This window comes from Panthera uncia, chromosome D2, assembly GCF_023721935.1.
Source record: "Panthera uncia isolate 11264 chromosome D2, Puncia_PCG_1.0, whole genome shotgun sequence".
Classification (NCBI taxonomy): domain Eukaryota; kingdom Metazoa; phylum Chordata; class Mammalia; order Carnivora; family Felidae; genus Panthera; species Panthera uncia.
Genome location: NC_064818.1, coordinates 71,159,039 through 71,166,133, shown reverse-complemented (window position 1 = coordinate 71,166,133; position 7,095 = coordinate 71,159,039).

Genomic DNA, 7,095 nt, shown 5'->3' with positions numbered 1-7,095 from the left:
CTTCTTCTTCTTCTTCTTCTTCTTCTTCTTCTTCTTCTTCTTCTTCTGTGACCTTCTTGGTTCACTCCTGCTTTTTTCCCCCGGGATGTGATTTTCCTTCTAGTTCCAGTACTGACCCCGATCATGGCTCTGCCTCCCACATCCGCCTCCGTCTCTCAGATCTGATTCGCTGCATGTGATCGCTGTCTGTGTACTTGGAGGGTGAATGATTTACTGTCTGGCTCTTATGGATGCTAAGAAGGGTCCACTGAACACCCTCCTTGTGGTTAGGAAGATGAGTATGTAAAAATCATTCTGTAAGGGGCGCCTGGGTGGCTCAGTCCGTTAAGCATTTGACTTTGGCTCAGGTCATGATCTTGCGGTCCGTGGGTTCAAGTCCCACGTTGGGCTCTGTGCTGCCAGCTCAGAGCTTGCTTCGGATCCTGTGTCTCCCTCTCTCTCTGCCCCTCCCCTGCTTGTACTCCGTCTCTCTCTCTCTCATTCTGAAAAATAAGTAAACATTAACAAAACAAAAATGAAAATCGTTCTGTAAGACATTAGTGGTAAAGAAAACATTCTGCAGCAATGAAACCAGCATGTAAAAGTAAGCCAATTATTTCCTAAAACTGAAACAAACCAACAAGAAGCTTTTGAAGACTCGTGAACAGAGGAAAGAACATGTGAATGACAAGACGTCTTCTGTTTTGTGGCATTAATATAGTCTGGTGGTATTTGTGATAACTGGTCCTCACAACGGTGACCTGAGGAAGGTGAAATCATGTTCAGTTGGATAGTACCTAAACCTTTCTGAAAGCAAGTCTGATCTTGTCATCCCATTGTTTGAAGCTCTCTGGTGGCCTTTTAGATCTGACTGTGGCTTCTCTTTGACCTTGAACCCTTACTCTGCTGTGCTGATCTGCTGGCAGTTCTCAGGATATGCCAGGATGTTTCATGCCTCAGGGCCTTTGAACAAACTCTTTCATATCCCCGGAATGCCTTCTGTCCCTGTTGTTCTCCTGACAAACACCTGTTCCTTATGCCACCTCTTCCCCGAAGCTCCTCCTGACACCCCCAAGTTACACAGACCTTTCTTTCTTTTGTGCCCCTCGACACAAAAGCACCCTTTTCTCAATAAGAATAATAATTGTAACAGTAGAAGTTCCCTTTTATCGAATGCCTTCTGTGTGCCAATGTAAGTGCTTTCACTGGTTATATCGTCAATTTCTCACTGCTCCATGAAGAAGGTGCTGGTGTCGATGTTCATGTTATTGATGAGGACCCTGGGGCTCAGACTGCCTGTTGAAGGTCACAGAGCTTGACAGTGGTAGAGCAGGACCCTCGCCCAGCCAGCATGATGCATGCACACATATGAACCACCCTTGATCTAAAACCACCAAGCCACACTGCCTCCCATTCTAAGTGGCCACCATGCCGGTGTGTGGGTTCAGTTTATCTTCCCTCTAGATGGCGAGCTGCTGGCGGTCGGTTTCACTCTTCTGTGACTCGGTGTCTAGTGTCTTGTGTCGACCAGCGGATGGCAAAGACTCTAAATGTGGGTTGAATTTAATGAAACTGAATGGAATTGAATTGCACTACGTATTTGTGTGTGTGTGTGTGTGTGTGTGTGTGTGTGTGTTTACACACATATTCTCTCTCCCTGCCTCTCTTATTCTCTTTATATGTGTCTTTTATATATGTATATACATGTACACTATACATATTCTATATGCATACATATATAGTTATATACACAAGATACACATATGTCTATGTAGGTATGTATACATAAATGAACAGACATATATATGTATGTAAAGAGATTAAGAGGCAGGGAGAGAGAGAACCAGTCACAGTTGGAAGGAATACACATGCATTATAGTCTCTCTGACTTTGGATAGTGAGTTTATAGCCTGTGTTAACCCACTTTGTAGCATGGGTGAGACAGCACGTACCTTGACGAGGATACTCCTAAAGACGGACCTTGAAGCTCTCCAGGTTCTGCCCCCGGTGTCATATTACGTTTAAGCCAGATGGTTATCAGAGGAGGAGATGTCTAGGTAGAAGAACATTTTTGAGTTTTTTCACTATGCGTTGTCTCAGGTGTAGAGACAAGTCCTACTTTGTCCACTTTTCTTCATCATTCAGTCTTCTTGAGTCTGGCAAGCATGGGTCTCATTCTCTGCCACAGGTGACCACTGTGCCTCCTGTAAGGTGCTCTGTGTTATGCAGAGGGACAAGAATGACTAATGACCCAGCACAGAGAATAGCCTTAGCACAAAACCAAAAACTCTATTAGATCTAAGAGGCACCTGTGGGATCTGGAAAGTTGGGTGAAGGTTCAGAAATAGCCAGTTCAAGGGCAAAAACCTCTCTCCTGGATTCTGTGCTCATGCTATGGCTTGCTTCTAGAGGGGAAAAAGTAAGTGTGTTGTTTGTATACAAGGTGCCCATTTCTCACATTTATTTTTACCCCACATGAGCATGAAATCCCAGTTTTAAAATCAGATTCTAAAACGTTATAAGCTGTCAGGTTCTTATTGATTTCTAAAGCAATCCACTGGCCCTGGGTGATCCCTCCCTGCTGTCCTCTGACCCTCCTTCTGCCACTGACCAGTCATGCCCTTTGCTTCTCTCTCTGTTCCTTTGCTCTGTTTCTGGAACCCTTCCTCTTGGCCTTGCCAGACCCTACCCATCCTCTGAGAACCACTTAGGTCCATGAGGATGAGACCCTTTCCTGCTTTGCTGTGGCATTAATGGTCTGTGACCTTTCTCACTGAGAAGCATGGAGTGATGGCATTAAAACCTTAATATGAACTTATCTGGGCCGGCTGAGAGTCTGGGTGCTGCTCTTTAAGGAAGGAGTTCTGGGCTGAAGACCACGGAGAGTCAGGAAGGGTGGTGGCCCGTGGATGCTGACCTTGGCCAGGATCAGCGGTGCCCAGCAGCGTTCTTAACGCCTATCTACAAAAAGCAGGGAGGGAGCAGTCATTCTGTAATTCATATTCAGAAGGCTTCCTGAGAGGGGCACCTGGGGGGCTCAATTGGTTGCGCAACTGGCTCATGATTGTGGCTCAGGTCGTGTCCTCAGGGCTCCTTGGTTGGAGCCCCACATTACGGAGCCTGCTTGGGATTCTCTCTCTCCCTCTCTCTCTACCCCTCTCCCCCTCCCTCAAAATACATAAATAAACATTAAAAAAAAAAAAAAAAGCTTCCTGAGAGAGCCCTGTTTTCCACTTAGAGCTCCCAGGTCATTTGGCCAAGATTTTCTGCCCCTTGGAAGTCTCCAGAAAAAATCCCCAAAGTTGGAAATGGGCTTTCCTTTTCAAAATGCGTATCCATAAATTCGTATCGCAGCTCTTCATTTGATCTCCTTTTACTTCTCTAACTTCCTGCCTTATTCCAAGACGGACTCTGAGACCTACGCACGATCAGGTAACACGAGGGGTATCTTTGAGAAACAGGACTGGACGGAAAACGGGGCAGACTCGCAGGTGAGTTCGCAGATGTGTTCCGTGAGGTCTGCGGCATTTTCGGAGAGAGGCCACGCGCGTCTCTCGGCCTCCGCAGTGTGGGACGAAGGCGCCGGCTCCACGGGCCGGGGCGGGGGGCGGTGGGCAGAGGCGGCTCCCCCCTGCGGCTGCGCGGCGCCCCGGGTTTGGAGCCGGCTGGGGAACGTGGGCCGGGCTTTCCGGGGCCCTGTTTGCTTGAGCCAAGAAGTCCTCTCCCAGGAGAGCCCAAGACAGTCCCTGGTGAAGCTTCGTTTGGAGGCGAGGGAACTGTCCGTCCCTCGTTTGCCCGGGGCTGCAGGGGGAGGGGGGGGGGTGGGCTTGAGCAAATGGGGACAGAAAGCTCCCAGCCCCCACCCTTGCCCCGCCCCCACAGTGCTGGCGGTAGTTTCAGTTTCGGTGCCGCGCGGGCAGCGGCTGCGGTGCCAGCAGTGTCCCACCCCCGAGGTGCTGATTGGGCCGCAGTTCCAGTGATGCGTGGCGGCAGCGGCAGCAGAGGCGGTGAGCCCGGCGCTGGCAGTGTCGGTGGCACTTGCACGGTGGCAGTGGCACCAGCACTGGCGGTGGCGGTGGCACCAGCACCGGCAGCGCCTGTACCAGCGGGACGCGGCACCGCGTCTTCGAAGTGGACACGTGGACACAGCCGCATCGCAGCAGCCCCGGGGCCCCGCCAGCTTCCGCATGTCCCCGGGGAACAGGTGGCCGGAAGTGGCCAGGGTGGGCTCTGCCCAAGGTGGCTCTGTGGGAGACGGAAGCCTGGGCCACCAGAGACTGTGGGGAGGCTCAGCCGAGAAGGTATTGGAGGTTCCCCTAGAGGCAGGGTGTCCAGTGGCCGGTGGGAGTCGGACCCCGTTTTTAGCCTTGAGACAGAGTGAGCCAAGAAGAGATGAGCGACCTCACATTTAGAGCTTTGTAAGATAAGAACCAACCGGCTGGTAAAGAGAAGCTTAATTCTTCCTGGTGTGGGCAGTTGAGCACGCAGCCATTCATTCATTCCCTCATTCGTTCAGTTATTCATTGAGCAAACATCAGTGGGACCTTCACTAGAGTCTGAAGTCAGATTAGTGGCGTCTGAATCTGGCTCCGCATTTGCTAGCCTGTGATCATGACAGAATTGGGTGATTTTTCTAAACCCCAGTTTCCCTGTCTCTAATATGAAATGTAAATAATATTAAGTATCTACCTCATTGGGTTTTAGGAGAATCCGATGCATATGGAATGTTTAGCACAGTGCCTGGCGCTAATTTAATAGCCAATAAGTATGAGCCATGAGCTATGATTAAACAACGTGGAATGTACAAAGATTCACATAATCCCGTAGTAATTAAAACAGTGTGTGTCCATATAATGGAACACTACACGGCCAGTGTCCAGAAGGATATACAGTTGATCCTGGAACCACCTGGGTTTGAACTGTGCAGGCCCACTGGTATGCAGATTTCTTTTTGATATGTATAGTACAGTACTGTAAATGTATTTTTCCCTTCCTTGTGATTTTCTTAATGACATTTTCTGTAGCTTATTTTATTGTAAGAATATAGTCGATAATACATACAGCATACAAAACGTGTGTTAATTAGCTGTTTATATTATTGCTAAGGCTCCCCAGTCAGTAGTAGCCTTTTAGTAGTTAAGTTCTGGGAGAGTCAAAATTTGTACGGGGGTTTTCCAGTGTGCAGGGCGTCAGCACCTCTAACTCCTGTGTTGCTCAAGGGTCAACTGTACTGCATTAACCGTGGCCATCACTTGGTAGGGAGATTACGGGTGACTTGATTTACTTACTTTTCTTATCTGCCTTTTAGAATTTTTCCAGAGTATATGAACTATTCATGAGATTTTAAAGTAGAAGGGAGAGAAATCTCGTCTGACCATCTCTTTGGTGCTTACACCTGCTCCGTGACACTTTTGTCCACCATATGCTTGAACGGTTCCAAGAGGAGCAAGGTGCAAGGGCACTCAGGGCAGCTCATTGCGTCTGTTGGCAGCTCTGATTCCAGAAATTTCCTCCTTACGCTGTCTGCTTGTATTTTCTAAGAGTTGGGGCTCATTCATCTATTCATTCAACCAGTACTTATTTTTTTTTAATTTTATTTATTAAAAAAAATTTTTTTAACGTTTATTTATTTTTGAGACAGAGAGAGACAGAGCATGAATGGGGGAGGGTCAGAGAGAGGGAGACACAGAATCTGAAACAGGCTCCAGGCTCTGAGCTGTCGGCACAGAGCCCAACGCAGGGCTCGAACTCACGGACCGCGAGATCATGACCTGAGCCAAAGTCGGCCGCTTAACTGACTGAGCCACCCAGGCGCCCCCAACCAGTACGTATTAACTACCTCCTATATGCCAGGTACTGTGGCAAGTTCCAGGGAGACAATAGTGCATGGAAGCCAACAGAGTCCTTTCATGGAGCTAGTAATTTAGTGAGGTCCTCAGACTATATAGCCCAATGACTAAATAAATATGTCATTACAAATGAAGAATCTTTGAAATGCTCTGAATCTAGGAGAGCACACGGCAGAGATCGGGGAGGGAGTCCTGGAGGGCATCCCTGGGGCTAACATGTAAGCGGGACCATGAACGGTGTGTGGGAGTTATGGGGGTATGGGCAGGGGGTGAACAGTCCAGAAGGAGGAGCAGAATCCGCTTCCGGGCCACATGGTCATTTCATTGCCTTTTCATGTGTGAGCCTTTCAAATATTTGAAAATGGCTTCTTCCCCAGAGTCTTTCTGTTTTACTTCTACTCTCTTCAGCTTTTCCTCCTAGGATGCGACTTTACAGCCTATTGTCATTCTGAGACCCAGTTTTTGGTGCCCCCTCTTCTTATAACTGTTTTGAGCTCTAACTCACATACCATGCCTTTCACTCATATAAAGTGTGTAATCCTGTGACTCAATGTATCACAGAGTTGTGAACTCACAAACTGTGAGATCATAACCTGCGCTGAAATCAAAAGTTGGATGCTTAACTGAGCCACCCAGGAGCCCCTGATTCTAGCCCAATGTTGCTAAGGTTTGTCCATGTCGTCGCCTGTGTTAGTACTCACTTCTTTTCATTGCTGAATAATATTCTAGGGTGTGGACATATCGCATTTTGTTTATTCGTTAGTCCACTGATGGACATTGGGGTTGTTTTCACTCACTGGCTGTGATGAATAATACTTACAAGTTGTGCAGATGCATGTTTTCACTTCTCTGAAGTATATACTTAGGAACTACTGGGTCATTTGGTAACTCTGTGTTTCACTTTTTGAGGACCTGCCAGACTGTTTTCCAAAGCCATTGCCTCATTTTGTGTTCCCACCAGCAGCATATGAGGGTTCAGATTTCTCCACATCCTCACCAACACTTGTTATTATGTGTGTTTAAAAAAAATTTTTTTTAACGTTTTATTTATTTTTGAGACAGGGAGAGACAGAGCATGAACAGGGGAGGGTCAGAGAGAGGGAGACACAGAATCTGAAACAGGCTCCAGGCTCTGAGCTGTCAGCACAGAGCCTGACGCGGGGCTAGAACTCACGGACCGCGAGATCATGACCTGAGCCGAAGTCGGCCGCTTAACCGACTGAGCCACCCAGGCGCCCCTATTATGTGTGTTTTTAAAGTTTTTATT